General features: G+C 38.9%; 1 pseudogene across 1 annotated transcript; it reads right to left on the bottom strand.

Moving 5' to 3' along the window:
* Window positions 1-580: 580 nt before the first annotated feature.
* Window positions 581-8,239, bottom strand: LOC309801123 (annotated as a pseudogene). Its single transcript has 2 exons — window positions 7,932-8,239; window positions 581-730 (listed from the first exon to the last, which is right to left on the bottom strand). The product of its transcript is annotated as an uncharacterized misc_RNA (transcript).
* Between the last annotated feature and the right edge of the window lie 306 nt (window positions 8,240-8,545).

The following is an 8,545-nucleotide window of genomic DNA, read 5'->3' as shown; positions in this document are numbered from 1 at the left end:
CAAATCAATCAAGCAATAATTTAAAAAAATAACATGGATTTGAAATTATATAGAAATAATCATCGATATGACTCAAAACTAAAGTAACACGGATTGGAAGAGCCTGAAATTTGGGATCAAAGAAGGAGAGAAATCAACTAAAATTATAATGTGATATTGCTAAATGCAGGTTTTAAAAGAAAGAAAATATTTTTACCATCACACACAAAAATTGTATTTTATTGAGGAAGTGGAGGATAAGTAACAATGGTCCAGCTGGTAGAAAACCCCGCCTGAGTGACAAACAGACACAGAAGAGAGTGAGAGAATCCTCAACCGGCAAGCAGGAGGAAAGCTTCTGCTCTTCCTTATGAAGTTCTGTGATGCTTTCTCAGCTACCTCCCAGAGGGAAGCGATATACCAGCCTCAGGAAGGAAACCTCTGGCTGTCAGGAATCACCAGAGGAATATTGCAGGCTGAAGGGTGGAGAAGTTTCTTCTATATCCACGAGACGCTTTGAAAAGAAGATGAAGGTGGTGCTGTGGAACTAGGTGAGCCAATTGTCCTTATCCTTTTCTGAGGCAGATAAAAGCTCAAGCTGTTACTTGCTATTGGGTGGGCACTTCTGCTGGCATTGTTGGGGAAGTGGTACAGGAGGACATTTCTGCTGGCAATTCTGAGGCAGGCATGGCTCAGGGCACTTTATAGGTGGGCAAAGCTCTGAGCACTTAGGTGGGCAAGGCTCAGGGCACTTAGGTGGGCACACTAGTGGGGGTTAGCAGGGCTGCTTGCACTGCTGCTGTTGAGAAGACATTTTTCTGGAGTCTTAGAATCTTAAAGAAAGCATATGACACTGTTCACAAGAAGGACTTCCTACAGAGAGAAGAGCAAAAGCTTGTGTAATAACAACAGGTAGTATCTCTCCAATCGCTAAGTATGTGCTTTAAACTCTTTAACATATTTTAATGAATTTCTGACTTCTCTCTCACTTTTTAGCAAATTGTTTCATCAGCCCAGAGAAAACCTCTTTTCTCATGCAACTTTTCCAAAGAAAATATCGTTGTTTGAAAGAAAAACAATGTTTTCTGTTTTTGTTTAGTTTCTTTTTTTTTTAATGAAAACAACATCTTCAAAAAAGGCCATCACAAGTTCTAAAATCCTGAGCAAGCTGACAAGCAATTCCTATCAACATTTTCTCTCATGAGGTCCCGACAGGATGACTCATGTGCAGAGCAAAGGGCAATTAGGAAGAATGTAAGTGTCTCACACGTTCTAAGATAAATGCCTCTGACATCACAGCAGAGGGACACGAAAAAGGTATAGAAAAAGGAAAAATATACATAGTTCCTTATCTCTTCATGTCAGAATTTCCTATTAATTTGTTTCTCAATAAGGAATTCAAAATATGTATCAGAAATCTAATAAATGCAGCATACCATTGTGCCCAAATTCAAAGTTCCCATCCACTAAGTAGCATTAAACCCATGTTGATAACTTTGGACCCATCAAATTTGCTGTCTCCAGGATAAACTCTACATTTGAAAGCTCAAGAAAAAGCTGAACTAAAGAATCAGGCTCACCAGTGTCTGCCAACTCAGTCGGAACTCGAGTAGCAGGAGGATGGCCATCATGCAGCAGAGGACCTATTATTGGGGCTTGCTGCCCCACCCAGGGGAAAGTGGAGATGACAAACTGGCCTGGTCCAAACACTTCCCATCCAAAATGCAAATCCATCCATAACTGGCTTGGCAGGGACTCTGAAAACAGGAAATGTCGTGCTCCAGGACTTCCTCTCTGGATTATGTTCTCATCATTCAGAGAGACCCTGCTGTCGCTCTCCGTTTCCATGGTTTATGGTAGTGGGAGGATTTGGGAGTTTCTCTAACTTGTAGTCAAAAGTTGCCTTTCTTGATTGGGGAATTTGACCAATTTTTATCTTTCACCTTCCTTGACTTCTAAAACTGCCTGCCTAGCTGCACTTGAACTGGTGGCAATTTTGTTGTACATACTGGTTTTAAAAGAGCCAGGCAACCTGGTGAAACCTTTCTCTTCACCTGAAGTCCTTCTTTAACACATTTCTCTTTGATCCATTGGTTTCTAAAGAAAGTCGCCTTTCTTCTTCAAAAATGGACAGAGGGAAGGTTGCATATCATCTCAGATGATTTACCATCATGATAGTTAGACATGTTTAATAAAGTGGTGACCTCTATGATCCTCCTTTCACTGCTTTGCTCCTTCAAATAAAGAACATCCAGCAGTCAGGTCCATGTAAGCTTTATAAATTGGTTTCACTTCCGGCCACAAGGAATTCAGTAGGAGCGTAGCATCACCTACCATAACTCAGATGAGCTGGCAGCTCAGACACTAGACTAATAACAGAAATGAAGCTTTTTGCTCATACTTCCCAAAAGTGACATCCGACCTGCTCCTACCTAATTTCTCCCAACTGACCTGTTTGGATTTCTTCAACTTTTGAGGAAAGCTCAGAGGAGTGTTCAAATTTTCTGGCTTCTTGACATTTGAAATTATGGGAAAACACAATGTAATATGCAATGTCATTCAAACAACTAATTTTATATGTATTTAATATTTATAAATTATTTAAAAACATGATGTTTTGAATCAAATCTATAGGTAAATTCAATAAAAAGTTGAAATCACTTTATTAAAAATGCACTCCCTGAGGGGGAAGGGTACACTGAGAAGAAGTGAGAGAGTGGCATGGACATATACACAATACCAAATGTAAAATAGATAGCTAGTGGGAAGTAGCCGCATAGCACAGGGAGATCAGCTCGGTGCTTTGTGACCAGGTAAAGGGGTGGGATATGGAGGGTGAGAGGGAAACCCAAGACGGAGGAGATATGGATATACATGTATATGTAAGCTGATTAATGTTGTTATAAAGCAGAAATTAACACACCATTTTAAAGCAATTATACTCCAATAAAGATGCTAAAAAATAAATAAATAAAATTGCTTAGTTTAAAAAAAAGGAGTCACTGAAGTTCATTGCCATTCATATACAACTTCTTAATCATTAGTAATAATTTTATTAAAATTTTAAACTACGTTTTATATTTTCAATATTGGTCACAGTGGAACATATGTCAAATAGACTTATTTTCTCCTCTACTTTCTTCATGAAATTTGTCAATGTGCTAGAAGAAAGCTTTGATGGATAATTTATGGGTCAGATTCACTGGGACAGGTCCCCAGGTTTCTGTTCAAACATTATCTGTGTGTTCCTGTAAGGATGATTTTGGATGAGAGTATTGTTTAAATCAGTGGCCTGAGTTAAGGCTGTTGCCCTCTATAAGATGGGACGTTCTCATCCAATCCACTGACAGCTGGAATAGAACAAGACTGATGCTCCCGCAGGTAAAAGAGTATTCCCCTGTCAGATGGACTTCCATCAGAGTTTCAACTCTGCAGACTTTGCGTGTTCCCAACATTTTAATCTCTCACTCTCTCTCTCTCTCTGTTCTTGTTCCACTTTCTGTAACATATTTCTGTATGTATATATGTACATACATATGGTAATACAAAATTTGAATATTTCATCTGTCATTTCATGTACATGATTACCTATGGCCAATAAAAATAAAAATTTTCAAAGTTATTAGGAAGTGAAGTTAAAGCCAAACATATTAATGTAACATGACACATGGGGTGTGGAATTATGACAAATATAATGAGCTTTTAACAAATAACTGAAGTTCAGGAACCAGAGCCTTAGCATGTCCTCCAAAGATTTCATTTCTGCATTTTCAGTTTTTAGCTGTCAACAGTTTTTCTACACTTCCTCCCTTCTGTCCTGCACATGAACACTACATTTTTATATGCTGTCCCCTTGGGCACTGGAGTCTTGTGATGGGTCATGATTGGTGAAGGCCCCGGTCTGGTTTAGGAATAGACTTGCAAATCTCACTTTATGATACTGTAGAATGTGGGAACACAGGTTTAATGGAATCAGGATGTCCCATCTCACCTGATGCGAACTCTTCCCTAGACCGATGTCGTGCACTTAAAATTCATTTATCAGGAAATAAAACTCTTGTATTCCATAGGTGAATACCAGGTTTCAATTGTGTGAAACCAAGACTACATATAAGATACCACTTAAGACTCACAGCATTACATATAAATGATTCAGAGTGACGTTGGGAGTGAAGAGAGAAGCAAAGCACAAAAGGTTTGACATCTGGATGAAATGTGAACTTAGGGCATGTCTGATATATTTGCTTTGTTCTACTCATTCCAAAAATATTTTAGGTCTTTGAAGACAGTAATTTGAAAAAAAATTCACTGTTTATTCTCTGTCTTCTGCTTCAAAGTTCCAGAACCCTCAACCTGCCATATTATCTTCACAGCCAATATCTACCCTTTAACCATCCAATTTGGTACTTTGACATATTGCCCATGCATATAGTAATAGTCCTTTCACATCTTTCATAATTTTTCCTGCAGTCAGAAGGAAGAACAGGCCTAGTAACTTGTCTACCAAAAAAATCAGGAAGCTTCTTAGGAATGGGGTATTATAATGGGACAGCAGGAAGAAGAGGAGAATGAGGAGGAGAGGGAAAGAAATAGGAGACACTTGAAACCTGTGAAAGATTCATCAGCTAGGCATGTGCCAGAAGGCGAAGATGTAACTTCCCTTGCAGATCAGCCACATCTTCAGTGACTACTATATATTTTTAAAATAATATGATACATTGTTATAAAACTGAAGTTATATCATTTAATATATTACAGGGAAGACATAAATCTGTTAAAAAATGAGCATGTCTATTAAACGACCAAAAAAAATCATTGTTTATATTTTGCTGTATTTAGTGTTACGAGTTTTCAATTTTCATAAACCCACACACATGCATACATGTCTATCAGGTTACTGATTTGAGGTCATCTTTTGTAATATAGATATGTCTAGGCATAGGTGGCTCTCTTTGTGCTGAATTACATTTGTCCTGAAAGTTTTCGTAATTTAATTTTAATTTTAATTCATCTCAAGACATTTTCTATTTATTTGTTATTTCTTCCTCACACCATTGTTTTTTTAGGAATGTGTTTCCAAACTCACAGATGTCACAAAAACAGAGAGTAGAATGGTGGTCACCAGGGTCTGACAGGGCAGGCAAAGCTGAAGATGTTGGGTCAAGGGTACAAGTCTGCAATCATACAATGAATGAGTTCTCAGAGTCTACTGTACAGCATGGTGATCTAGCTAATAACACTCAGTTGTATACTTGAATCTTGTTGAGAAATTAGACCGTAAGCATTCACATCACATATCCACACACACACACAGACACACACACACAAACAGAGAGACATACACACATTACATTGTTACTGATGAAGTGATTAATGTACTAAGTGACCGATGGCGGTAATCACTGCATAAAGTACACATATGTCAAATCATCACATTATACACCGTAAATATGTACAATTTAATTCATCAATTATACCTCAATAAACCCGGAGGGAAAACATGAAGGAATAACCATCATACAACAGAGTAACAATGTTTGAGCATCTCTGTGTTCATTCTCCCCTTTGGATCTCTTAGGATCTGATACTATTCTCTGAGAGAGCTTTCTTTATCCATTATTCTCTGGGGGCCTTGTACCTGTCTGAGGGTGGATATTCCCGTTTAGTCACCTGTACTGATCATATCTGATTTGGGTAGGGTGGAAAGTGGGGAAAGTTGGGCTGCAAAGTCGTTAGTAAACTTGAAAATCATTCTTTTTCGTCTTGGCACATAGTTTATTTAGTTCTCTATTCCCTCAAAAACATATTAGGCACATGATATAATTAGTCCTCCTATCATTTCTACGTCCTACGGATCTCAGTAAGGTCCTTTGTAGTAGTAATTTTCTGGCCTGAAAAAGTTACTGCCTTCCCCCTAACATAATAGAGCTACCATGAGGCTCTTTGACACACAGGTGGAAAGATGACAACTTCTGTATCTTTTCACTGTTGTAACAGTCAACTGAAATTTCACTTCTAGTTGAAAACCACTTCTAATCTCACCTCTCATTCTTTAGCACTTACAAGTAGTGAGGTTTCTAATTCAACAGAGTTTTGAATTTCTGAGCTGTATTATATTACTTTTCATTATTTTCATTTTTGGCCTGTCATCCAGAAAGTTTTTCCTGGACATACTTCTCCTGATATACCCTGGGCAAATCAACAAATGACCAAACTTTGTGTGCCTCTAAAGATTACATGGACAACCATTACTACAAATATTTTGCCTTTGAATAACATGCAGCACCACATTTTGCCTCCAGTATCAGATTCCTTTACAACCAACTCCAGACATATAAGCCAAAGCGACAATTTTAAGATTAGTTACAGGAGAATCCCACCTCAAAGAACTAATTTCCATGTCAGGTCAAATAACAATAGCTACAGTAGAGACAACACCCAAACATCAGTGTTGATTTTTCACTCAGGTCATAATCTGATGAGCGTTGAGCAGTATCATGGGAAACGTTTGCTTCTGCATTTCTGGCATCGTTGACTCCTTTACTTCTAACCACAAGAAGAGATATGCTTAATGAACACATCCCTTTCACAGCTTACTGGACCAGTAAGCTGAGCACATGGAAAACAAGCTGCATAGCAACAGTCACTTAGTAAATCAAGATAAACATTAGAATCCCAAGTGTATCTCAAAGGTGGGGTTAAAATAATCAAGAATATAATTTCTGAGGTGAAAAAATATATAATAAGACCCTGAGGCTGTTGAGTTTTGCAGTAAGAAGAGCACTTTGTACCCATGGAGAGCAGGTAGCGCTTTGTCTGGTAAGGTCCCTTAAAATTCCCTTTCTTTTGTACTACCCATGTTTTCAGAACTATTATAATTTTATACAGAGTATCCCAAAAATTTCCCAAACTGGTTATTTTGTGGTGCCCGATTAAAAATTTGGTTAAATTGGAAAAGAAAAAGAACACAGAATATGAACGGGTAATAGAGTTTAAGAAACTCCTTGCTTGCTCTACTAGTTATATCTCAGCCACACCCCTGCTGGAGCACCTGGGGGTGGTGGTGACGGTGGTGGTTGTGGTGACGGTGATGGTGACAGGGACAATGGAGATCGGACACCTCTCAAATGCCAATTATATGCTCGGCATTGTGCCACCTGAATGACACACATTCATGTAATTTTTATGCCTAAGCAAGTTGGCGCCATTAATGTGATTTTCCCCACAGTTTATTAAAGGTTTCGAAATCCCAAGAAGGTAAACAATTTGTTCCTCAAACCAATCAAGCAATAATTAGGAAAATAACCTCGATTTGAAACTGTATAGAAATAATTTTTGATACGACTCAAAATTCAGATAACAGTGACTCTGAGGGCCTGAAACTCAGGATCAAAGAAGGATAGAAATCAGGCAAAATTATGATATGATATTGCTAAAAGCAGGTTTTAAAAGAAAGAAGAAGTTTTCCCATCACACAAAAGGATTGTATTTTATTCAGGAAGTGGAGGAGAAGTAACAATTGCTCAGCTGGTAGATACCCATGCCCAGGGGACCGACCAACACAGAAGACAGAGAGAGAATCCTCAGAGGGCGCCCAGGAGGAAGGCTGCTGCTCTTCCTTCTGACGCTCTGTGATGCTTTCTTGGGCACCTCCCAGATGGAAGCAGTACAGCACCCTCAGATAAGAAAGCTCTGTCTGTCAGGAAGCACCACACGCATACTGAGGCTGAAGGGTGGAGAAGCTTCTTCCAGTATCCATGATAGGCTTTGAAGACAAGATGAAGGTGGAGCTCTGGAACTAGTTGAGCCTATTGTCCTTATCCTTTCCAGATGCAGATAAAAGGTCAAGCTCTTACCTACTCTTGGGTGGGCACTTCTGCTAACAATGATGAGCAGGTGCCCCAGGAGGGCATTTCTGCTTGCACTGCTGAGGCAGGCATGGGTCAGGGCACTTTATAGGTGGGCAAGGGTCTGGACACTTGCAAGGTGGGCAAGGGCATGGACACTTGCAAGGTGGGCAAGGGTCACAACACTTAGGTGGGCACACTGGTGGTGGCTGGCAGGGCTGCTTGCACTGCTGATGTTGAGAAGACATCTTTCTGGAGTCTTAATATCTGAAAGAAAATATGAGACTGTGTTCACAACCAGGAATTCCTATAGAGAAGAGAGCAGAATCTTGTGGAATAACAACAGATAGTATCTCACCAATCTCTAAGTATGTGCTTTAATCTCTTTTATACCTTTCAATGAATTTCTGACTTCTCTCTCGCTCTTCACAAAATCGTTATATCAACTCAGAGAAAAGCTTTTCTTTTCTCATACAACTTTTCTAAAGAAAATATCTTTGTTTTAAAGAAACATGAGATGTTTTTTCTTTTGGTTTATTTCTTTCATTCTTTCTTTCTTTTGTTCTTTCTTATGAAAATGACATCTTTAGAAAAGGTCACCGCAAGTTACAAAACCCTGGGCAGGCTCACAAGAAATTTCTATCACCATTTTTTCTCATGAGGCCCCGACAGTGTGACTCATGGACAGAACAAAGGACAATCAGGATGAATGCAAGGGT

Source organism: Mesoplodon mirus (genome assembly GCF_964341445.2).
Source record: "Mesoplodon mirus genome assembly, chromosome: 3".
Classification (NCBI taxonomy): Eukaryota; Metazoa; Chordata; class Mammalia; order Artiodactyla; family Ziphiidae; genus Mesoplodon; species Mesoplodon mirus.
Note: the sequence above shows the minus strand (reverse complement) of the source record. Positions and strands in the feature narration are given on the sequence as shown.